The sequence below is a fragment of the Stegostoma tigrinum genome, unplaced genomic scaffold (genome assembly GCF_030684315.1).
Source record: "Stegostoma tigrinum isolate sSteTig4 unplaced genomic scaffold, sSteTig4.hap1 scaffold_61, whole genome shotgun sequence".
NCBI classification, from domain to species: domain Eukaryota; kingdom Metazoa; phylum Chordata; class Chondrichthyes; order Orectolobiformes; family Stegostomatidae; genus Stegostoma; species Stegostoma tigrinum.
In genome coordinates, this window is record NW_026728547.1 from 1323841 (window position 1) to 1349145 (window position 25305).

The window sequence follows — 25305 nt, forward strand, 5'->3', positions numbered from 1 at the left end:
GCTTATTTCATAGAGATAAGCAGTTCACTACGCCAAAATCCCAAACTCACCAAACGACTCAAATTTTGATGCTGGTTTCACTGAATTGCTTATTTCAGTGAGATAAGCACTTCAGAAGGCCAAAATCTAAACTTCACTAAACGACTCAACTTGTGATGCTGAATTCACTGAAATGCTTCTTTCAGTCAGAAATGCACATCAGAAGGCCAAAATTTCAACTTCACCAAACCACCCAACTTTCGATCCTGGATTTACACAAATGCTTATTTCAGTGAGATAAGCACTTCAGAAGACCAAAATCTCAACTTCACCATCCACTCAACTTTTGATGCTGGGTTCACTGAAGTGCTTCTTTCAGTCAGATAAGCACTTCAGAAGGCCAAAATCTAAACTTCACCAAACCACAGAACTTATGATGCTGGGTTCACTGAAGAGCGTATTTCTGTCAGATAAGCACTTCAGAAGGCCAAAATCTCAACTTCACAAAACCACACATCTTTCGATGCTGGGTTCACTGAGGTGCTTATTTCAGAGAGATAAACACTTCACGACGCCAAAATCCCAACCTCACCAAACGACTCAACTTTTGATGCTGGTTTCACTGAATTGCTTATTTCAGTGAGATAAGCACTTCAGAAGAAAGATATCAAATCTTCACTAAACGACTCAACTTTTGATGCTTGATTTACCCAAATGCTTATTTCAGTGAGATAAGCTTTTCAGAAGACCAAAATCTAAACTTCACCAAACCACTCAAATTTCGATGTTGTTTTGAATGAAGTGCTTATCTTTGTGAGATAGGCTCTTCAGAGGGCCAAAATCCCAACCTCACCAAACGACTCAACTTTTGATGCTGGTTTCACTGAAATGCTTCTTAGAGCCAGATAAGCACTTCAGAAGGCCAAAATCTCAACTTCACCAAACCACCCAACTTTCGATGCTGGGTTCACTGAAGTGCTTATTTCATTGAGATAAGCACTTCAGAAGACCAAAATCTAAACTTCACCAAACCACTCAACTTTCCATGCTGGTTTCACTGAAGTGCTTATTTCTGAGAGATAAGCACTTCAGAAAGCCAAAATCCCAACCTGACCAAATGACTCAACTTTTGATGCTGGTTTCACTGAATTGCTTATTTCAGTGAGATAAGCACTTCAGTAGACCAAAAACTGAACTTCACTATACGGCTCAACTTTTGATGCTGGAATTACCCAAATGCTTATGTCAGTCAGATAAGCACTTCAGAAGGCCAAAATCCCAACCCCAGCAATCGTCTCATGTATTGATGCTGGTTTCACTGAATTGCTTATTTCAGTCAGATGTGCACATCAGAAGGCCAAAATCCTAGACTTCACCAAACCACCCAACTTTCGATCCTGGATTTAAACAAATGCTTATTTCAGTGAGATAAGCACTTCAGAAGTCCAAAATCCCAACTTCACCAAACCACAAAACTTATGATGCTGGGTTCACTGAAGTGCTTATTTCATTGAGATAAGCACTTCAGAAGACCAAAATCCCAACTTCACCAAACCACAAAACTTATGAGGCTGGTTTCACTGAAGATGTTATTTCAGTGAGATAAGCACTTCATGACGCCAAAATCCTAACCTCACCAAACGACTCAACTTTTGATGCTGGTTTCACTGAATTGCTTATTTCAGTGAGATTAGCACTTCAGAAGGCCAAAATCTGAACTTCACCACACCACCCAACTTTCGATCCTGGATTTTCCCAAATGCTTATTTCAGTGAGAATCGCACTTCAGAAAACCAAAATCTAAACTTCACCAAACCACTCAACTTGCGATGCTGGTTTCACTGAATTGCTTATTTCAGTGAGATAAGCACTTCAGAAGGCCAAAATCTAAACTTCACTAAACGACTCAACTTTTGAGATAATAAAATGTGAGGCTGGATGAACACAGCAGGCCAAGCAGCATCTCAGGAGCACAAAAGCTGACGTTTCGGGCCTAGACCCTTCATCAGAGAGGGGGATGGGGGGAGGGAACTGGAATAAATAGGGAGAGACGGGGAGGCGGACCGAAGATGGAGAGCAAAGAAGATAGGTGGAGAGGGTGTAGGTGGGGAGGTAGGGAGGGGATAGGTCAGTCCAGGGAAGACGGACAGGTCAAGGAGGTGGGATGAGGTTAGTAGGTAGCTGGGGGTGCGGCTGGGGGTGGGAGGAAGGGATGGGTGAGAGGAAGAACCGGTTAGGGAGGCAGAGACAGGTTGGACTGGTTTTGGGATGCAGTGGGTGGGGGGGAAGAGCTGGGCTGGTTGTGTGGTGCAGTGGGGGGAGGGGATGAACTGGGCTGGTTTAGGGATGCAGTGGGGGAAGGGGAGATTTTGAAACTGGTGAAGTCCACATTGATACCATATGGCTGCAGGGTTCCCAGGCGGAATATGAGTTGCTGTTCCTGCAACCTTCGGGTGGCATCATTCCTGCACTGCCACAATGATGCCACCCGAAGGTTGCAGGAACAGCAACTCATATTCCGCCTGGGAACCCTGCAGCCATATGGTATCAATGTGGACTTCACCAGTTTCAAAATCTCCCCTTCCCCCACTGCATCCCGAAACCAGCCCAGTTCATCCCCTCCCCCCACTGCACCACACAACCAGCCCAGCTCTTCCCCCCCACCCACTGCATCCCAAAACCAGTCCAACCTGTCTCTGCCTCCCTAACCGGTTCTTCCTCTCACCCATCCCTTCCTCCCACCCCCAGCCGCACCCCCAGCTACCTACTAACCTCATCCCACCTCCTTGACCTGTCCGTCTTCCCTGGACTGACCTATCCCCTCCCTACCTCCCCACCTACACCCTCTCCACCTATCTTCTTTGCTCTCCATCTTCGGTCCGCCTCCCCGTCTCTCCCTATTTATTCCAGTTCCCTCCCCCCATCCCCCTCTCTGATGAAGGGTCTAGGCCCGAAACGTCAGCTTTTGTGCTCCTGAGATGCTGCTTGGCCTGCTGTGTTCATCCAGCCTCACATTTTATTATCTCAAAAGTTGAGTCGTTTAGTGAAGTTTAGATTTTGGCCTTCTGAAGTGCTTATCTCACTGAAATAAGCAATTCAGTGAAACCAGCATCGCAAGTTGAGTGGTTTGGTGAAGTTTAGATTTTGGTTTTCTGAAGTGCTATTCTCACTGAAATAAGCATTTGGGAAAATCCAGGATCGAAAGTTGGGTGGTGTGGTGAAGTTCAGATTTTGGCCTTCTGAAGTGCTAATCTCACTGAAATAAGCAATTCAGTGAAACCAGCATCAAAAGTTGAGTCGTTTGGTGAGGTTAGGATTTTGGCGTCATGAAGTGCTTATCTCACTGAAATGACATCTTCAGTGAAACCAGCCTCATAAGTTTTGTGGTTTGGTGAAGTTGGGATTTTGGTCTTCTGAAGTGCTTATCTCAATGAAATAAGCACTTCAGTGAACCCAGCATCATAAGTTTTGTGGTTTGGTGAAGTTGGGATTTTGGACTTCTGAAGTGCTTATCTCACTGAAATAAGCATTTGTTTAAATCCAGGATCGAAAGTTGGGTGGTTTGGTGAAGTCTAGGATTTTGGCCTTCTGATGTGCACATCTGACTGAAATAAGCAATTCAGTGAAACCAGCATCAATACATGAGACGATTGCTGGGGTTGGGATTTTGGCCTTCTGAAGTGCTTATCTGACTGACATAAGCATTTGGGTAATTCCAGCATCAAAAGTTGAGCCGTATAGTGAAGTTCAGTTTTTGGTCTACTGAAGTGCTTATCTCACTGAAATAAGCAATTCAGTGAAACCAGCATCAAAAGTTGAGTCATTTGGTCAGGTTGGGATTTTGGCTTTCTGAAGTGCTTATCTCTCAGAAATAAGCACTTCAGTGAACCCAGCATCGAAAGTTGGGTGGTTTGGTGAAGTTGAGATTTTGGCCTTCTGAAGTGCTTATCTGGCTCTAAGAAGCATTTCAGTGAAACCAGCATCAAAAGTTGAGTCGTTTGGTGAGGTTGGGATTTTGGCCCTCTGAAGAGCCTATCTCACAAAGATAAGCACTTCATTCAAAACAACATCGAAATTTGAGTGGTTTGGTGAAGTTTAGATTTTGGTCTTCTGAAAAGCTTATCTCACTGAAATAAGCATTTGTGTAAATCAAGCATCAAAAGTTGAGTCGTTTAGTGAAGATTTGATATCTTTCTTCTGAAGTGCTTATCTCACTGAAATAAGCAATTCAGTGAAACCAGCATCAAAAGTTGAGTCGTTTGGTGAGGTTGGGATTTTGGCGTCGTGAAGTGTTTATCTCTCTGAAATAAGCACCTCAGTGAACCCAGCATCGAAAGATGTGTGGTTTTGTGAAGTTGAGATTTTGGCCTTCTGAAGTGCTTATCTGACAGAAATACGCTCTTCAGCGAACCCAGCATCATAAGTTCTGTGGTTTGGTGAAGTTGAGATTTTGGCCTTCTGAAGTGCTTATCTGACTGAAAGAAGCACTTCAGTGAACCCAGCATCAAAAGTTGAGTGGATGGTGAAGTTTAGATTTTGGCCTTCTGAAGTGCTTATCTGACTGAAAGAAGCACTTCAGTGAACCCAGCATCAAAAGTTGAGTGGATGGTGAAGTTGAGATTTTGGTCTTCTGAAGTGCTTATCTCACTGAAATAAGCATTTGTGTAAATCCAGGATCGAAAGTTGGGTGGTTTGGTGAAGTTGAAATTTTGGCCTTCTGATGTGCATTTCTGACTGAAAGAAGCATTTCAGTGAATTCAGCATCACAAGTTGAGTCGTTTAGTGAAGTTTAGATTTTGGCCTTCTGAAGTGCTTATCTCACTGAAATAAGCAATTCAGTGAAACCAGCATCAAAATTTGAGTCGTTTGGTGAGTTTGGGATTTTGGCGTAGTGAACTGCTTATCTCTATGAAATAAGCACTTCAGTGAACCCAGCATCGAAAGTTGAGTGGTCAAGTGAACTTTAGATTTTGGTCTTCTGAAGTGCTTATCTCACTGAAATAAGCATTTGGGAAAATCCAGGATCGAAAGTTGGTTGGTTTGGTGAAGTTGAGATTTTGGCCTTCTGATGTGCATATCTGACTCACAGAAGCATTTCAGTGTAACCAGCATCCAAAGTTGAGTCGTTTGGTAAGGTTGGGATTTTGGCATTCTGAAGTGCTTATCTCGCTGAAATAAGCAGTTCAGTGAACTCAGCATCGAAAGATGTGTGGTTTTGTGAAGTTGTGATTTTGGCCTTCTGAAGTGCTTATCTGACTGAAATAAGCTCTTCAGTGTTTCCAGCATCATAAGTTTTGTGGTTTGGTGAGGTTAGGATTTTGGCGTCGTGAAGTGCTTATCTCACTGAAATAAGCACTTCAGTGAACCCAGCATCGAAAGTTGAGTGGTTTCGTGAAGTTTAGATTTTGGTCTTCTGAAGTGCTTTTCTGACTGAAAGAAGCATTTCAGTGAAACCAGCATCAAAAGTTGAGTCGTTTGGTGAGGTTGGGATTTTGGCATTCTGAAGTGCTTATCTGACTGAAATAAGCAATTCAGTCAACTCAGAATCGAAAGAAGTGTGGTTTTGTGAAGTTGTGATTTTGGCCTTCTCAAGTGCTTATCTGACTGAAATAAGCTCTTCAGTGAAACCAGCATCCTAAGTTTTGTGGTTTGGTGAAGTTTGGAATTTGGACTTCTGAAGTGCTTATCTCACTGAAATAAGCATTTGGGTAAAACCAGGATCGAAAGTTGGGTGGTTTGGTGAAGTTGAGATTTTGGCCTTCTGATGTGCATATCTGACTGAAAGAAGCATTTCAGTGAAACCAGCATCAAAAGTTGAGTCGTTTGGTGAGGTTCTGATTTTGGCATTCTGATGTGCTTATCTGACTGAAATAATCTCTTCAGTGAAACCAGCATCATAAGTTTTGTGGTTTGGTGAAGTTGGGATATTGGACTTCTGAAGTGCTTATCTCACTGAAATAAGCACTTCAGTGAACCCAGCATCGCAAGTTGAGTGGTTAGGTGAAGTTTAGATTTTGGTCTTCTGAAGTGCTTATCTCACTGAAATAAGCACTTCAGTGAACCCAGCATCAAAAGTTGAGTGGATGGTGAAGTTTAGATTTTGGTCTTCTGAAGTGCTTATCTCACGAAAGAAGCATTTGTGTAAATCCAGGATCGAAAGTTGGGTGGTTTGGTGAAGTTTAGATTTTGGCCATCTGATGTGCATATCTAAATGAAAGAAGCATTTCAGTGAAATCAGCATCCAAAGTTGAGTCGTTTAGCGAAGTTTAGATTTTGGCATTCTGAAGTGCTTATCTCACTGAAATAAGCAATTCAGTGAACCCAGCATCGAAAGTTGAGTGGTTGGGTGAAGTTTAGATTTTGGTCTTCTGAAGTGCCTATCTCACTGAAATAAGCATTTGGGTAAATCCAGGATCGAAAGTTGGGTGGTTTGGTGAAGTTGAGAATTTGGCCTTCTGATGTGCATTTCTGACTGAAAGAAGCATTTCAGTGAATTCAGCATCACAGTTGAGTCGTTTACTGAAGTTTAGATTTTGGCCTTCTGAAGTGCTTATCTCACTGAAATAAGTAATTCAGTGAAACCAGCATCAAAAGTTTAGTCGTTTGGTGAGTTTGGGATTTTGGCGTACTGAAGTGCTTATATCACTGAAATAAGCACTTCAGTGAACCCAGCATCGAAAGTTGAGTGGTTTCGTGAAGTTCAGATTTTGGTCTTCTGAAGTGCTTATCTCACTGAAATAAGCATTTGGGTAAATCCAGGATCGAAAGTTGGGTGGTTTTGTGAAGTTGAGATTTTGGCCTTCTGAAGTGCTTATCTGACTGAAAGAAGCATTTCAGTGAACCCAGCATCAAAAGTTGAGTCGTTTGGTGAGGTTGGGATTTTGGCATTCTGTCGTGCTTATCTCGCTGAAATAAGCAATTCAGTGAACTCAGCAACGAAAGATGTGTGGTTTTGTGAAGTTGTGATTTTAGCCTTCTGAAGTGCTTATCTGACTGAAATAAGCTCTTCAGTGAAACCAGCATTATAAGTTTTGTGGTTTGGACAAGTTTAGATTTTGGTTTTCTGAAGTGCATATCTCACTGAAATAAGCATTTGGGTAAATCCAGGATCGAAAGTTGGGTGGTTTGGTGAAGTTGAGATTATGGCCTTCTGAAGTGCTTATCTGACTGAAAGAAGCATTTCAGTGAAACCAGCATCAAAAGTTGAGTCGTTTAGTGAAGTTGGGATTTTGGACTTCTGAAGTGCTTATCTCACTGAAATAAGCACTTCAGTGAACCCAGCATCGCAAGTTGAGTGGTTTGGTGAAGTTTAGATTTTGGTCTTCTGAAGTGCTTATCTCACTGAAATAAGCAATTCAGTGTAACCAGCATGAAAAGTTGAGTCGTTTGGTGAGGTTAGGATTTTGGCATCGTGAAGTGCTTATCTCACTGAAATAAGCACTTCAGTGAACCCAGCATCGAAAGTTGAGTGGTTTCGTGAAGTTTAGATTTTGGTCTTCTCAAGTGCTTTTCTCACTGAAATAAGCATTTGGGTAAATCCAGGATCGAAAGTTGGGTGGTTTGGTGAAGTTGAGATTATGGCCTTCTGAAGTGCTTATCTGACTGAAAGAAGCATTTCAGTGAAACCAGCATCAAAAGTTGAGTCGTTTGGTGATGTTGAGATCTTGGACTTCTGATGTGCATATCTGACTGAAAGAAGCATTTCAGTGAAATCAGCATCAAAAATTGAGTCGTTTAGTGAAGTTTAGATTTTGGCCTTCTGACGTGCTTATCTGACTGAAATAAGCTCTTCAGTGAAACCAGCATCATTTGTTTTGTGGTTTGGTGAAGTTGGGATTTTGCACTTCTGAAGTGCTTATTCACTGAAATAAGCACTTCAGTGAACACAGCATCATAAGTTTTGTGGTTTGGTGAAGTTGGGATTTTGGACTTCTGAAGTGCTTATCTCACTGAAATAAGCATTTGTGTAAATCCAGGATCGAAAGTTGGGTGGTTTGGTGAAGTTTAGGATTTTGGCCTTCTGATGTGCACATCTGACTGAAATAAGCAATTCAGTGAAACCAGCATCAATACATGAGACGATTGCTGGGGTTGGGATTTTGGCCTTCTGAAGTGCTTATCTGACTGACATAAGCATTTGGGTAATTCCAGCATCAAAAGTTGAGCCGTATAGTGAAGTTCAGTTTTTGGTCTACTGAAGTGCTTATCTCACTGAAATAAGCATTTCAGTGAACTCAGCATCGAAAGATGCGTGGTTTTGTGAAGTTGTGATTTTGGCCTTCTGAAGTGCTTGTCTGACTGAAAGAAGCATTTCAATGAAACCTGCATCAAAAGTTGAGTCGTTCGATGAGGTTGGGATTTTGCATCCTCAAGAGCTTATCTCACAGAGATAAGCAATTCATTCAAAACAACATCGAAATTTGAGTGGTTTGGTGAAGTTTAGCTTTTGGTCTTCTGAAGTGCTGATCTGACTGAAATAAGCTCTTCAGTGAACCCAGCATCATAAGTTTGGTGGTTTGGTGAAGGTGGGATTTTGAACTTCTGAAGTGCTTATCTGACTGAAATAAGCTCTTCAGTGAACCCAGCATCATAAGTTTAGTGGTTTGGAGAAGTTGGGATTTCGGACTTCTGAAGTGCTTACATGACTGAAAGAAGCATTTCAATGAAACCTGCATCAAAAGTTGAGTCGTTCGATGAGGTTGGGATTTTGGCATCCTGAAGAGCTTATCTCACAGAGCTAAGCAATTCATTCAAACAACATCGAAATTTGAGTGGTTTGGTGAAGTTTAGATTTTGGTCTTCTGAAGTGCTTATCTCACTGAAATAAGCATTTGGGTAAATCCAGGATCGAAAGTTGGGTGGTTTGGTGAAGTTGAGATTTTGGCCTTCTGAAAGTGCTTATCTGACTGAAAGAAGCATTTCAGTGAAACCAGCATCAAAAGTTGAGTCGTTTGGTGAGGTTGGGATTTTGGCCTTCTGAAGAGCTTATCTCACAAAGATAAGCACTTCCTTGAAAACAACATTGAAATTTGAGTGGTTTGGTGATATTTAGATTTTTTTCTTCTGAAGTGCTTATCTCACTGAAATAAGCATTTGGGTAATTCCAGCATCAAAAGTTGAGTCGTATAGTGAAGTTTAGATTTTGGCCTTCTGAAGTCCTTATCTCACTGAAATAAGCAATTCAGTGAAACCAGCATCAAAAGTTGGGTGGTTTTGTGAAGTTGAGATTTTGGCCTTCCGAAGTGCTTATCTGACTGGAAAAAGCATTTCAGTGAAACCAGCATCAATAGTTGAGTCGTTTGGTGAGGTTCGGATTTTGGCATTCTGAAGTGGTTATCACTCTGAAACAAGCACTTCAGACATGGAAAGTTGAGTCGTTTAGTGAAGATTTGATATTGGTCTTCTGAAGTGCTTATCTCACTGAAATAAGCAATTCAGTGAAACCAGCATCAAAAGTTGAGTCGATTGCTGAGGTTGGGATTTTGTCCTTCGAAGAGCTTATCTCACTGAAATAAGCTCTTCAGTGAACCCAGCATCATAAGTTTAGTGGTTTGGTGAAGGTGGGATTTTGGACTTCTGATGTGCTTATCTGACTGAAATAAGCATTTCAGTGCTTGGTGAGGTTTGGTGAGGTTGGGATTTTGGCCTTCTGAAGAGCTTATCTCACAGAGATGAGCACGTCATTCAAAACAATATCGAAATTTGAGTGGTTTGGTGAAGTTTAGATTTTGGTATTCTGAAGTTCTTATCTGACTGAAAGAAGCACTTCAGTGAACCCAGCATTGAAAGTTGAGTCGTTTGGTGAGGTTGGGATTTTGGCCTTCTGAAGTGCTTATCTCGCTGAAATAAGCACTTCATTTAACCCAGCTTCGAAATTTGAGTGGTTTGGTGAAGTTGAGAATTTGGTCTTCTGAATTGCTTATCTGACTGAAAGAAACATTTCAGTGAAACCAGCATGAGTCGTTGAGTCGTTGAGTCGTTTGGTAAGGTTGGGATTTTGGCCTTCTGAAGAGCTTATCTCACAGAGATAAGCACTTCATTGAAAACAAGATCGAAATTTGAGTGGTTTGGATGAAGTTTTGATTTTCGTCTTCTGATGTGCATATCTCACTGAAATAAGCATTTGGGTAATTCCAACATCAAAAGTTGAGTCGTATAGTGAAGTTCAGATTTTGGTCTTCTGAAGGGCTTATCTCACTGAAATAAGCAATTCAGTGAAACCAGCGACAAAAGTTGAGTCGTTTGGTGAAGTTGGGACTTTGTCCTTTTGAAGTGCTTATCTCGCTGATATAAGCACTTGAGTGAACCCAGCATCGGAAGTTGGGTGGTTTGGTGAAGTTGAGATTTTGGCATTCTGAAGTGCTTATCTCGCTGAAATAAGCACTTCATTTAACCCAGCTTCGAAAGTTGAGTCGTTTGGTGAACTTGAGATTTTGGTCTTCAAAAAGTGCTTATCTCACTGAAATCAGCATTTCAGTGAAACGAGCATCAGAGATGGAGTCGTTCGGTGTTGTTGTCATTTTGGTCTTCTGAAGTGCTTATCTCACTGAAATAAGCACTTCAGTAAACCCAGCATCGAAAGTTGAGTGGTTTGGTGAAGTTTAGATTTTGGTATTCTGATGGGCTTATCTCACTGAAATAAGCACTTCAGTGAACCCAGCATCGACAGTTGAATCGTTTGGTGAAGTTGAGATTTTAATCTTCTGAACTGCTTATCTCACTGAAATACGCACTTCAGTGAACGCAGCATCAAAAGTTGAGTGGTTTGGTGAAGTTGATATTTTTGTCTTCTGAATTGCTTATCTCACTGAAATAAGCATTTCAGTGAAGCCAGCATCAAAAGTTTATTTGTTTGGTCAAGTTGAGATTTTTGTCTTCAGAAGCGCTTCTCTCACTGAAATAAGCATTGCAGTGAACTCACCGTCATAAGTTGAGAGGGAGGGCAGTGTGGAGCGAACAAGGGAGTCACGGAGAGAGTGGTCTCTCCGGAAAGCAGACAGGGGTGGGGATGGAAAAATGTCTTGGGTGGTGGGGTCGGATTGTAAATGGCGGAATTGTCGGAGGATGATGCGTTGTATCCGGAGGTTGGTAGGGGGGTGTGTGAGAATGAGGGGGATCCTCTTAGGGCGGTTGTGGTGGGGGCGGGGTGTGAGGGATGAGTAGCGGGAAATACGGGAGACGCGGTCAAGGGCGTTCTCGATCACTGTGGGGGGAAAGTTGCGGTCCTTGAAGAACTTGGACATCTGGGATGTGCGGGAGTGGAATGTCTTATCATGGGAGCAGATGCGGCGGAGGCGGAGGAATTGGGAATAGGGGATGGAATTTTTGCAGGAGGGTGGGTGGGAGGAGGTGTATTCTAGGTAGCTGTGGGAGTCGGTGGGCTTGAAATGGACATCAGTTACAAGCTGGTTGCCTGAGATGGAGACTGAGAGGTCCAGGAAGGTGAGGGATGTGCTGGAGATGGCACAGGTGAACTGAAGGTTGCGGTGGAAGGTGTTGGTGAAGTGGATGAACTGTTCGAGCTCCTCTGGGGAGCAAGAGGCGGCGCCGATACAGTCATCAATGTACCGGAGGAAGAGGTGGGGTTTGGGGCCTGTGTAGGTGCGCAAGAGGGACTGTTCCACGTAACCTACAAAGAGGCAGGCATAGCTGGGGCCCACGCAGGTGCCCATGGCCACCCCCTTAGTCTGTAGGAAGTGGGAGGAGTCAAAAGAGAAGTTGTTGAGGGTGAGGACGAGTTCAGCTAGGCGGATGAGAGTGTCGGTGGAGGGGGATTGGTCGGGCCTGCGGGACAGGAAGAAGCGGGGGCCTTGAGGCCATCTGCATGCGGAATGCAGGTGTATAGGGACTGGACGTCCATGGTGAATATGAGGTGTTGGGGGCCAGGGAATTGGAAGTCCTGGAGGAGGTGGAGGGCGTGGGTGGTGTCACGGACGTAGGTGGGGAGTTCCTGCACCAAAGGGGAGAAAATGGAGTCCAGATAGGTGGAGATGAGTTCGGTGGGGCAGGAGCAGGCTGAGACGATGGGTCGACCAGGGCAGGCAGGTTTGTGGATTTTGGGAAGGAGATAGAAACGGGCCGTGCGGGGTTGGGGAACAATGAGGTTGGAGGCTGTGGGTGGGAGGTCCCCTGAGGTGATGAGGTCGTGAATGGTGTTGGAGATGATGGTTTGGTCACGTGGGTGTGGGGTCATGATCGAGGGGGCGGTAGGAGGTGGTGTCGGAGAGTTGGCGTCTGGCCTCGGCGATGTAGAGGTCAGTGCGCCATCCTACCACTGCGCCACCCTTGTCTGCGGGTTTGATGGTGAGGTTGGGGTTGGAGCGGAGGGAGCGGAGGGCTGCCCATTCTGCGGGGGAGAGGTTGGAGTGGGTGAGAGGGGTGGAGAGGTTGAGGCGGTTAATGTCTCGACGGCAGTTGGAAATGAAGAGGTCGAGGGAGGGTAGGAGGCCTGGGGGTGGTATCCAGGAGGAGGACTTGTGTTGGAAGCGGGTGAAGGGGTCAGTGGAGGGAGGGTTAGGTTCCCGGTTGAAGAAGTAGGCATGGAGGCGAAGACGGCGGTAAAACTGCTCTATGTCCAACTGTGACTAGTATTCGTTGATGTGTGGTTGTAGGGGGACAAAGGTGAGCCCCTTACTGAGGACTGACCGTTCGTCCTCAGTCAGTGGGAGGTCTGGGGGGAAGGTGAAGATGCAGCAGGGCTCGGTGTGGCTGTCTCCTCTGGGGTTGCTGGCTGTGGAGGTTGTGGGCGGAGCAATGAGGTCGTCGGCCATGGGCGGGGTTCCGTCGGCCGTGGGCGGGGTTCCGAAGTTTGGTCTGACGAGCATTTGCTTTACTGCAAGAAGTGTGTAGTGAGCTATCAACGCAAGGTAGCTCAACTGTGGGGTCCTTACAAAAGTAATGTCAAAACTGAACAAGTTGAACTGCTGGGACAGGAGAGATTTAGCAAATATCATGTGTGGCACAGCACAATTTTTGACAAAAAAATCTGAATTCTCAGATAAAGATGCATGAAAACTGATGCTATAATAAATCATGAACTATATTCAGAATTTTCATAAAGCTCAATGATAAACTGTATTCATCAAGAACTACAGTAATATTTATATTTTATTATCGACAATTTGACAATTTCACAAACAATGAAAATGCATTTTTTTTTCACATTTTTCATTTCAATGGTTCAGCCAATTATTTTCTAACCACCATCTTTATCAGGCCGGAAAGCCATAACTAGTGGAGTGCCACACGGATCAGTCCTAGGACTACAATTATTTACTATCTACATTCATAACTTAGAGGAGGGGACAAGGCATAAATCCATCCAAATTTGCTGATGCTACAAAAATAGTGGGAGGGAATGTTCTCATGAGGACAAAGAATCTGCAAGGGGATAGACAGGTTGAGCAAGTCGGAAAAAGTTGGCAGATAGAGTTTAATGTAGGAAAGTACACTTTGGTAGGGGGTATCAAAAGATAGACTATTACTTAAATAGGGGGAAGACTCTAAAAAATTGCAGGGTAGGGGACTTGGATGCTGTAGTCCATGAAACACATACTAGCATGCAGGTGACTGCTTGATTTATTGCTGTCACATGTACTCAGATACTGTGAAAAGTGTTGATTTGCATGCTGTAGAGGCAAATCATACCGTACAACGTGCAGAATACAGTGTTACAGCCACAGAGAAGATGCTGAGAGAGAGAGATCAGAATTAACATTTGAGAGGTCCGTTCAAAAGTCACAACAGAATAGAGGCTGTTCTTAAATCTATTTGTACGCGTTTTCAAACTGATGTCCTCTGCCTGACAGAAGAGGACGGAAGAGAGTATAACCAGAGTGAGGGGGTATTTTGATTATGTTGGTTGCTTTCCCAAGGCAGTGGGAAGTGTGGATGGAGTCAATGGATGGAACGCTAGTTTGCGTGATGGATTGGGCTGTGCTCATGATTCTCTTCAGCTTCTTGCAGTCTTGGGAACAGCAACTGCCATACCACACAGTGATGCATCCAGATAGGATGCATCTACAAAAATAGGTATGTTCCTCATGGACATGCTGAATTTCCTTAGCCACCTTGACCATTGCGTCGACATGGGTAGACCAGGACAGATTGTTGGTGAGCAACATTCCCAGGAATTTGACACTGTCAACCATCTCCACTTCAGCACCATTGCTGCAGACACAAGCTTCCTGAAATCAATGACCAGCTCCTTCATTTTGCTTATGTTGATGGAGAGACTGTTATCTTTCCATCATGCCAGCAAGCACTCAATTGCTTTTCCTGTAATCTGACTTATTGTTGTTTGAGGTCCGACCTACAATGGAAGCGTCATCAGCAAAATTATAAATAGAGTTGGGACCACACAGTCATGATTGCATAACGAGTATAGAGTAGGGGCCTGAGTATGCAGCTTTGCTGGGCACCGGCGTTGAGGCTTACGGTGGAGGAAGTGTTGTCACCTATCCTTACTGATTGCGGTCTCTGGGTCAGGAAGTCGAGAATCCTGTTACAGAGAGGGATGCTGAGGCCGAGGTCTCAGAGTTCAGAGAGGAGTTTGTTTGGAATTACAGTGTGGAAGGTGGAGCTCTGATCAATAAGTAACAGCCTGATGTAGGTATCCTTGTTATCCAGACATTCCAAGGATGACTGTCAGGCCAGGGATCAGCTGTAGACCTGTTGCAGTGGTAGGTGAACTGCAGAGGATCAAAGCACTTTGGTAGGTTGGAGTTGATGTGAGCCATGATTATGGTGATGCAAGTAATTAAGAAGGCAAATGGAATTTTGGCCTTTATTGTAAGGAGGTTTTAGTTCAAAAAAGGGGAAGCTTTTTTTGCAACTGATCAGGCTATTGAGGAAGTCACACTTGGAGAAATACAAGAAAGAATACACAGCCATGGGAAGCAGTTCAAAAGAGATTCACCGGGCTGATTCATCGGATCATGATTTATCAAGAATGGTTACACAGAACGTCTTTATTCATTCAAGTTTAGGAGAATGAGGGGTGATCTTACTGAAACACAAAATTTTGAGAGGGCTTGACAGGCTAGATGTGAAGACAATGTTTCCATTAGTGTGGAAATCTCAAACTCAGCGACATAGTTACAGAAGAAGGGAACATTTATTGAAACCTGAGATGCAAAGGAATTTCTTCTTTCAGCAGGTAGTGATTGTTTAGAATACAAGAGAATTGTGAAAGGTAGATCACTGAAAGTATTTAAAGAAGGTGGTAGATAAGACTTTTGAAATAGAGAAGTTGAGGGCTCTGAGAAGCTGGTATGGAAGAGGAGTTGAGTCCTGGGGCGGTCAGCCATGTTCTGGATGGTGAGTCAGGGTCGAGAGGTAGAACATCCAGATCCTGGTGCTATTTCTTATGTTTTTGTCTGCTTCCTAGAACCAGTAAAGAGTTTTATTGTGCTACATGGCCAAGCGAGCTACTGACACAGAACAAGACTGAAATAATTTGCTCAATAAAACATTTCATGAGGCTTTTTGGGATAAAGGAAATTTTCATGTACTACTTTGCTGACATCAATCAAAATCTGCTCAATTGAAAGAAATACATGCAGTTCATAAAATTTTATGTTGTTCTTCCCTTCAATGCATCAAGTATATCTTTGTTGTAATTCATTCAAGTTTGTCTTTCTCAGGGACTTAAAATATATGAAACAATACATAATACTGAAGTGCACAGCAGTTATCACAATGGTCCAATTCCAAATTCTTTTGGATGGATCGGGAAAAATATCTGCTACCTGCAGCTTCATTATGAATATATTCAAATTGTCCAGTCCTGAACCATTTCAGACTGTGGTTTGGATGCTCACATCTCTCACTATTTGGATTTTGTTTTGCGAATACATTCTAAAGTGCAGACTGCAGACCAGAACATTGTATTTTTGAAAAAGAAATATTATAAAATTGAATAACTTTATAAACCATGATAATAAAATATTAATTGCTTGCTTAAATTGAAAGGGTTCTTTATCTTGCTCATCTGTTTGAAGCCAAATTATTTGTACATGCTTTCTACAACAGATTGGCTGGCTTTGAAAATGTTTTCACCATTACCTGTATAAATTTCCACCTCATATTTCGGTCATCAAGCTGGTGAGAAATCCTTGGAGATAAAGAGACATCAAGTGGAGATAACTGATTGGGCAGGTCATTTAATATTTTGACTTCTTGTTTCACTGGGGCAATTTCTTCTTTAAAAGCCTAATGGAGAGGAAGCATATAAAATCTGAGAAACGTCCTGAAATTAATGATTAAATGTTAATAAGAAATTAAGTTAAAACTAACATCCTAATATTAAATACAAAATACAAAAGCATCTGCTGGAAATGACATTCAATTAATGAAGATTTCGAGCTCAAAGTAACAGTGTCGATGAAACTATCACAAATTGTTGTAACAGAAAACTGAATTCACTAATCTATTCTTGAGGGAAGGCAATCTGCTTTCCTGAGCAATTCTGGTATCTGACTTCAAATTCACAGGAATATGGCTGACTCTCTACTGACTTCCAAAATGGCCCACCAAGCCATTCCTGGATGGGAAACAAATGTTAGCCTTGCCAGCAGTGCCCTCATCCTGTGAAAGAATGCTTTAAAAAAAGTGGACAAATCAACTCAACAAGGCTTTGAAGGATAATTCTACTTAGTCCTGTTCTTCTTATGTTATGCTATCTATATGCAGAACTGTATTTGAAAATACAATTTGACACCTGCCTGAGGCACAGCATATATAAAGACATCCTGAGGCATCCCAAAACTCAATCTGTTAACCAGTTCCAATTCAAGCCATTAGGAAATCAACCTCTGGATGTCGGGTATGGGTTGCCTGAACAAGCATAAATTGTTCCCTTTTTTTATATACCACCAAGCAAATAGCAGACAATTAGGTTTAATGTGGAAAGGCTTTTAGGTTTTGGTTGGGCAAATCAGGGCAGAACTTATACACTTAATGGTAAGGTCCTCGGCAGTGTCGCCAAACAAACTTGGGGTGCAGGTTCAGAGTTCCTTGAAAGTGGAGTTGCAGGTAGTGAAGAAGGCGTTTAATATGCTTGCTTTTGTTGGTCAGCACTCAATACAGAAGTTGGGAAGTCACGTTGCAGCTACAAAGGACATTGGTTTGGCCATTTTTGGAATACTGCACTCAATTCAGGTTTCCTTGCTTTTGCAAAGTTGTCGTGAAATTTGAAAGGGTTCGGAAAAGATTTACAAGAACATTGCCAGGGTTGGAGAGTCTGACTGTAGGGAGAGGCTGAATGGGTTGGGGCTGCCTTCTCTGAAGTACCTGCTTCAAAATCTTCCCACCACCAGCCTCATCTCATATCCAGCCCGACTGATCACAAGGTAAGAATGTAACCACCTCTGAATGGCACTTCTCACAAGACATTGGAAGAAAGTCGCTTAGCCACATAATTTCTTTTTCTGGCAATAGGAGTTTTTAATGCAATAAATTGCAAAGAATTCATGAAAAGAAAAGCATGCTGCCGTTTGACTCTTCAGAAATATGGCAAATCCCAAATTTCCACTGTTAAATCTTGGTAAAAATGGAGTGATGAAAATCATCTGCACACAACAAGGTGGCCAGCTTTTGAATCGATAGTATTTATGTAGCTGATCTTGTTCAGTTTCTGGTCAACAGTAACACCCGTGGTGTTGATGGTGGGGGATTCAGCGGTGGTAACAGCATTAAATGTCGAGAGATGATGGCTAAATTCTCCCTTGTTGGAGATGGCCATTGCTTGGCACTTGTGTGGTGCAAATGTTACCTAGCACTGTATCAGCCTAAGCCTGGATAATATATTTGGTCTTGCCACATTTGAACATGGACTGCTTTATTGTCTACGGAGTTGGAAATGGTCCTGAACATTGTGCAGTCATCAGCAAACATTCCCACTTCTGACTTTATAGAAGGAAGCTGAAGCAGCACAGATGTTTGGCCCTGGACACTGCCCTGAGGAACTCCTACAGAGACGTCCTGGAGGTGAGATGACTATGTCTAACAACCACAAAAGTTTTCCTTTGTGCTTGGTATGACTACAACTAATAGAGGCCTTTTCCCTGCCTTACAAGAATCGAAGTCCACCTTAAAATATTCAATGACCCCAACTCTATCATCTTAGGAGGCAGCTACTTCCAATGTCATACAACTATCAGAGAAAAAATGCTCTGCTCATCTGTCCTTGAGTGGCAACTTCAAATTTTGCATGTGTCCCTCGTTCTGCGCTCGCCAAAGTATAGGAAAAATCTTTCTACATATTCCTTGTGAAGACCATTCAGAATCATATATAGTTCAAGGAAATCACCTCCTTACTCTTCTCAATTTCAGCAAAAACAAGTCCAGTCCTTCTAAGATAACAAAGTGTGGAGCTGGATGAACACAGCAGGCCAAGCAGCATCTCAGGAGCACAAAAGCTGATGTCTCGGGCCTAGACCCTTCATCAGAGAGGGGGATGGGGGGAGGGAACTGGAATAAATAGGGAGAGAGGGGGAGGCAGACTGAAGATAGAGAGAAAAGAAGATAGGTAGAGAGGAGAGTATAGGTGAGGAGGTCCTTCTAATCCTTCCCAGTCCTTCTGATCTTACTTCATAAGACAACCCATTAATTACAAGTATTGTTCTTGTAAACCTAAATCTGAACTGCCTCCTTAAATGAGGCAACTTATATTATATGCCATAATTGAGGTACGGCTTCAATGCTATGTATAACTGTGGCATAAAATCCTTACTTGTATGTTCATTTCCTTTTGTAATAACATATAGCATCCATTAGCATCCTTAATCACTTGCAGTTAATCAGAAAGCCTGGTACAAACACCAGATAACATGACAGTCCTAACAGGATGCATTTTCCAATGCTTTCAATATATAGTCATGTGTGTAACAGTGAATAAAAATCCTCCTCATTTTACCCCAATTAAATCTCACAATAAAGGAAGTACGTCTGAAAGTCATCTCATCCTGAGGAAAACAGACTTGCTCCAGGAAAGCTGCTAAAATATATCAAGAAAAATATATATGAAATGGTTCTAGAAATTTCTGCAACACAAATATCAAAGGAAACAATAGTTTGATGAACACACTGTTAAGTGTTGCACTTGCACATCACATTTTGGAAAACAAACAACACTGATTTTCTGCTTTTTTAAAAAAAGAATGTTGAATGTCTTCATTATGCAGCACTGCAGTGAACTGAAAAAGGTGTAGACTTTTAACCTGCAAAGAAAGTATGTGCAGAAGTTAAAACAAACAAAAAAAAAAGCCACTTCTGCCCTAAAAAGACAATATTACATCACAAAAAGACAGGGAAGTTGGAGAGTGCAGCATCATGCTACCTGCAGAGATCAAGTTTTGTCTGTGTCATAAAAAACAAAAGAACTGTGGGCACTGTAAATCAGGAACAAAAGCAGAAGTTGCTGGAAAAGCTCAGCAGGTCTGGCAGCATCAGTGAAGAGTGAGATCTGAGGAAGGGTCACAGGACCCGAAATGTTATCTCTGGCATTGTCTACGTCAGAGTGAGTTATGTCTATTGCTTCAGCAAAATCCAACCAACTTTGAATGAAAATCAATGCTTAAGAAACATCCAAAACATCCGCTGTACCCGTTGTGGCTTCCTCTGCATTGGGGAAATGATGCGGAGGCTTGGGGACTGCATTGCAGAACACCTATGCTCAGTTTGCAAGAAACAACTGCACCTCCCAGTCCCGAACCATTTCAACTCCCCCTCCCAATCCTTAGATGACATGTCCATCCTGGGCCTCCTGCAGTGCCATAATGATGCCACCCGAAGGTTGCAGGAACAGCAACTCATCGTCCGCTTGGGAACCCTGCAGCCCAATGGTATCAATGTTTATTTCACAAGCTTCAAAATCTCCGGTCCTCCCACTGCATCCCAAAACCAGCCCAGCTCGTCCCTGCCTCCCTAACCTATTCTTCCTCTCACCTATCCACGCCCCCTACCTCATGCTGCACCCCCATTTCTTACCTACTAACCTCATCCCGCCCCCTTGACCTGTCCAGCCTCCCCAGACTGACCTAACCCCTCCCTACCTCCCCACCCATACTCTCCTCTCCACCATCTTCTCCTCTATCCATCTTCAATTCGCCTCCCCCCTCTCCCTATTTATTTCAGAACCCTCTCCACCTCCCCCTTTTCTGATGAAGGGTCGAGGCCCGAAACGTCAGATTTTGTGCTCCTGAGATGCTGCTTGGTCTGCTGTGTTCATCCAGCTCCACACGTTGTTATCTCGCATTCTCTAGCATCTGCAGTTCCCATTATCTCTCTAAAATAAAGGCTGATGTCTTTCAAAACCCAATGTCAGATTTTGCAGGTCGTCCTTACCCTGAAAAAATACCAAATAGGCATAAAGAAGAAAACTGGAGGTGAAACCATTCAAAAAATTTTCATTAGCATAATAAATGTTCAAACTGCAAAAGCAGGTTAAGCACCTGTACATAAGGAAACTGTACTCAAACTTTACACAGACACTTAGAGCTAACAAATGCGAGAAACCAATATCCATTTCTTTCTGGATTGCCAATTTTGCTGTTGGGAAAATAGGCCTCTACTGAGCAATGTAAATTCAAACAAGATAGCAACCTCTCAGAACTCAACACTCACAGTCGTAGAGTTCTGTTTTCACAGGTTGGAGTATAATAGGGTAAAGTACAATACACCAAATCTTCTTTGGCACCTTATCCTTCCATAGAGCTGCTTTTAGTAGATGCGCACAGAATTCATTTTATACACATTTAAAAGTTTCTTAGTTCAAGAGGCCAGTTCCAGCACTTTGACTTGCATCTTCTTCATCATCACAACAGAACAAAATAAAAACTCACTCTTTGTAAGTCACGTTTTCAATTTTTAGTGACAAGGTGAAGTGCGAGAACTGCTCACTTGATGTTAAAATGTCCTAAGTATGTACCTATATATTTCAATTCTGTGAAATAGGTGGAATGAGTTCGAGAAAAGGATTAATTTTGTTGCTCTGGGAGAGAGCTGGTACAGATAAAATAGGCTGAATGGCCTCCTCCCATGCTAAAAATGTCCATAACTGTTCTTGGCCCTGCTAAATTGAAGTGGCCATCCTTTCATTATGACTGTGAGACGCAGCATGTTACGATAGATGCCATAATGGAGAAATCCTTTGTTATTAATGAACTTTTCAGCACTAGGCATCCTTTCGAAGTCAAATGTTCGACATATACCTGTTGCACTGACTTGGTTCCAAACACTTACAATATGGAGGTGCTGGTGTTGGACTGGGATGGACAAAGTCAGAAGCCACATGGCATCAGGTTATAATCTGACAGGTTTATTTGAAATCACACAAGCTTTTGGGATGCAGTCCCTTCATCAGGTGCAGTCAGAGAGGAAAACACACAGACACACAATTTATAAGCAGACAGATCAAAAGATCATACAACTGGTGTGAGTGGAGTGTCAGATAATAAGTCTTCATCCAGGATGTCTGTTTATTTGCAGATGTTTTGTTGAAGAAACACACAACTTGTAGTTACAGTCAGTGTGGTATCTTATAAATTCCTGCTTTGGAAATAAAGCTTAAAACTCTAAGACAGATTCTGAACACAAGCCTCTAAACTACAAGTCAGAGTCTGACCTGAGATGTCACCTTTTGTGCATTCCTGTTGCGCTGCCTGATTATCATGACAGCACAGCACTGACATTGACTTTATAAACACTTTACTTGCCTCTAACACTCTTGGTCACCTGTAGAGAGTTATTATCTGACACTCCACTCAGGCCAATTCTATGATCTTTTGATCTTTCTGCTTATAAACTGTGTGTCTGTGTGGTCACCTCACTAACTGCACCTGATGAAGGGGCTGCACTCCAAAAGCTTGTGTGACTTGAAATGAGCCTGTTGGACTACAAGCTCGTGTCATGTGACTTCTGACTTCAAACAGTTATAGAATATGTTTTCAATCCTACCTTGACTTGATAATAAGACAACTTCCTAAAATTTATAAAATGAGAAATATGTCTAACCCTGAGCCTTTTAAAAAGGAAATATTACAACCATAGTACAGTCAGACAGTAAAGACAGAAGGAATGATTTAGTCAACTGTGTCTGACACCACACAATTAATCCCCCTGATGGAAGAAAGGTTGGCTGCGTTCTCTTTCTTCAGGAACATCCAGCTAATACCACCTTACTACTGCTTGTTTTATTCAGCTGGTGTTCCATCTAATTCCTTTCGGTCTTGGTCAAACCCTCATGTAATTTATTTAAATTTTCAATAAAATAAATTTAACTTTATATTCCACAATTTGAACATTTCCTTTTAAGGTTTGAATGGTTCACTTTGTACAGTGCACATGTGGTGTTCATAATTGGAGAACATGGTGGGAAAATCAAGCTAACTTCTGCGTTCTTGTCAGTAATGCCCTTTGAACAGAACATGAAGTTGCGGAACTATGTGGAGACAACAATTTAAAACTGGGAAGACCACTGTTTGTGGTCCGACCACACATTCATGCAATCCCTAAAGCTGTCTCTTTACATCTTTTTAATACTGCCTACCTGTCTCTTGTCTTGGCTCATTAGCAGTGAAACCTTCATCTGGAACTACTTCACTTCTGGACCTGACAATTCCAATGCATTCCCTGCTGGAGTCCCACATTTGCCCATGGCATCTAAAACACTCTAAGGCTCAGGGTTAGACATACTTCTCATTTTATAAATTTTAGGAAGATGTCTTATTATCAAGTCAAGGTAGGATTGAAAACATATTCTATAACTGTTTGAAGTCAGAAGTCACATGACACCAGCTTGTAGTCCAACTGGTTCATTTGAAATCACACAAGCTTTTGGAGTGCAGCCACCTTCACCAGGTGCATTTTGTGAGGTGACCACACAGACACACAATTTATAAGCAGAAAGATCAAAAGATCATAGAATTGGCCTGAGTGGAGTGTCAGATAATAACTCTCTACAGGTGACCAAGAGTGTTATGAGGTCATCTAAAACTCCACTGCCTGAGTCTCATCTTGAAACAAATCCTATTCTCCGTACTTTCTAACTCACTGATACTATTAACAGTAATTTTATTAAATTCTCATTTTTGTTTACACATCGTTCCTTGGCTACGCCTATCGCTATTTTGGTAATCTCCACCAGTCCAACCATACTTCAGGATATCTGCACTCGTCTAATTATGTCCTCTTGCCCACTCTTGATTTTAAATGGCCCACGACTGGTTGTCAAACATTTAATTGTGTAGGCTTCAAACCCAACAAGAGACTTCCTCCACCTCTTAGCCGCTGTACCCTTCCTCTTTTAAGGCACTTTTTAAAACAATCCTCTTTGATCAAGCTCTTGATCATCAGAACTAAGAACTTAATAAGGCTCAGTTGTATTCTGGGATCGTTAATACTCCTTTCAGATGCCTTCAAAACTTTGCCTCCATTAAAGAGATATAAAGTGGTTGAAGACATTGCACAGCAGACGGGGATGAATTGGGGAGTTATTTCAAAGAGCTGTGATATGCCAGAAGACCTCCTTCCACACGCCAACTCTGATTCTACGTAACAAAAATGATTTTCAGACTTGGGAAGAGCCTTCAAAAATGTCACTGGTAACCAGCTTTTGGGCAGAGTAGAGCTGCTGAGATGATAGACCAGGAAAGAGGGGTACCAGTAGTGATAATATGCTGAACACAATCAAATTTTGAGGTTGTAGAATGATGTGGTCTTCAGCATTTTTGAAACTTTGACCCTTTTCCTTCCTCTTCACGGAGCAAGTCAAATAGCGGCAGCACAATGTTGCATGGCTGCTCAAGCCTGCTCCACCGTTGATGATGATTGTGGCTGGTCTTCTCCATCAATTAAACTTTTGCTCGTATCTCATCCTCTTTTCAAAACATCGGTCTATTCACGTGTAGTATCCCTCTCGCTAATTTAATGAGAATTCATTCCAATCACTGAACTCCTAACGCTGACCCACCCCAGATCAAAAAATTCAGCTGAGATCAGGAACTTATCTAACCTGTATGGCTGAGCTGGCTTTTAAAAAGTTTGCCAGTGAGAGAGTCCCAGTTAGAAACATTCATTCAAAAAAATACAATTGCATGGATTACTCTACAATCCTAAACTCCATTCAAATTCAGTTGGCTGAACGGTTGGTTTGTGATGCAAAGTGATGCCCTGCAGAGAGGGCTCAATTGCCACACCAGTGAGCTGACCACAAAGGATCTTTGCCTCAACCCCTCTACTTGCCCGAGGCATGGTGATCTTCAGGTTAAATCATAACCAGTTGTCTCTCTCTAAGGAGTGGCCAAATGGCGTGCTAAGACTTTACCTTTAATCCTGATAACATAGCAACAAGCAGATAACTCAGCTGATGTCACTGACTAATAGAATCCTCAATTATACTAATATTACCGATGTGATATCATCAGAAGGCATGCTCAACTAAGTTTTAATTTTCAAATTAAGTTAACAACCATTCAATCAATATTACTAAAGTACTCATATTACTGATCGTCTCGATACAACATTGCGGTTACATCTGTTCATAAGTGAAGTGTAATGTAATTGCACTTAGTCTGGTTTTATCAATGTGATCCTGCAATGAGTCAATAAGCAGGTCACCCACAGGTTGCCAATCAGTGTGGACCCCCTCAGCTGTTATCACGAGCCTCAAGATCATCCAGAGCTTTCTGCAGTTCTTGAAGTTTCTCCAATGCCTTTTCCACCTGTTTCTGCCAGTTGCTTGCATGGGTTTTCAATTGCTCCCAATTTTCCTTCACTTCTATTGACTGTTTGAGGACAGCTTTGGCAATTCTCTGGGCTCTCTCTTCCGGGTTAGGTTCTGGAAATATGAAATGCAAATAATTTATCAACTATTCATGACTTTGATCGATGGAACTGAAGTTTTCTTTCGAAATCCCTTTCCTTTAAAAGGTCTCTCTGGACTTTATCCTGAAATTGGGAATATATAGTATAAGACTAAAGATTTTGTTACAGGCAATCAATGATAAATTCTGTAATGAGCTAGCAGGTCACGGAGCCATTAACAGAGAATCTCAGAGAACCAATACAAAGCCAAATAAAATTGTGCAGATATTTGAAATTTATGACTACCAAGGAAACTTTAAAAAAGGAAAAAGATTAGAGTGACTAAATGGGTTAAATTCTCAACAAAAGATTTGACATATCCTTTCAGGATATCTTTCATAGCTATTAAAACAAACATCCAACACAAACCAAGTTTCATCTTTCAGGACTGGCAAGTTAGAATGATAAACCCGAAGTCTACCCTGCACAATTCGCTCTAGAACTCACTCAATGAGGTTGTTA

General features: G+C 42.2%; 1 pseudogene; it reads right to left on the reverse strand.

The window, feature by feature from the left end:
• LOC132209005 (utrophin-like) overlaps window positions 1-25305 on the reverse strand; it is a 146296-nt pseudogene that overhangs the window by 11279 nt on the left and 109712 nt on the right.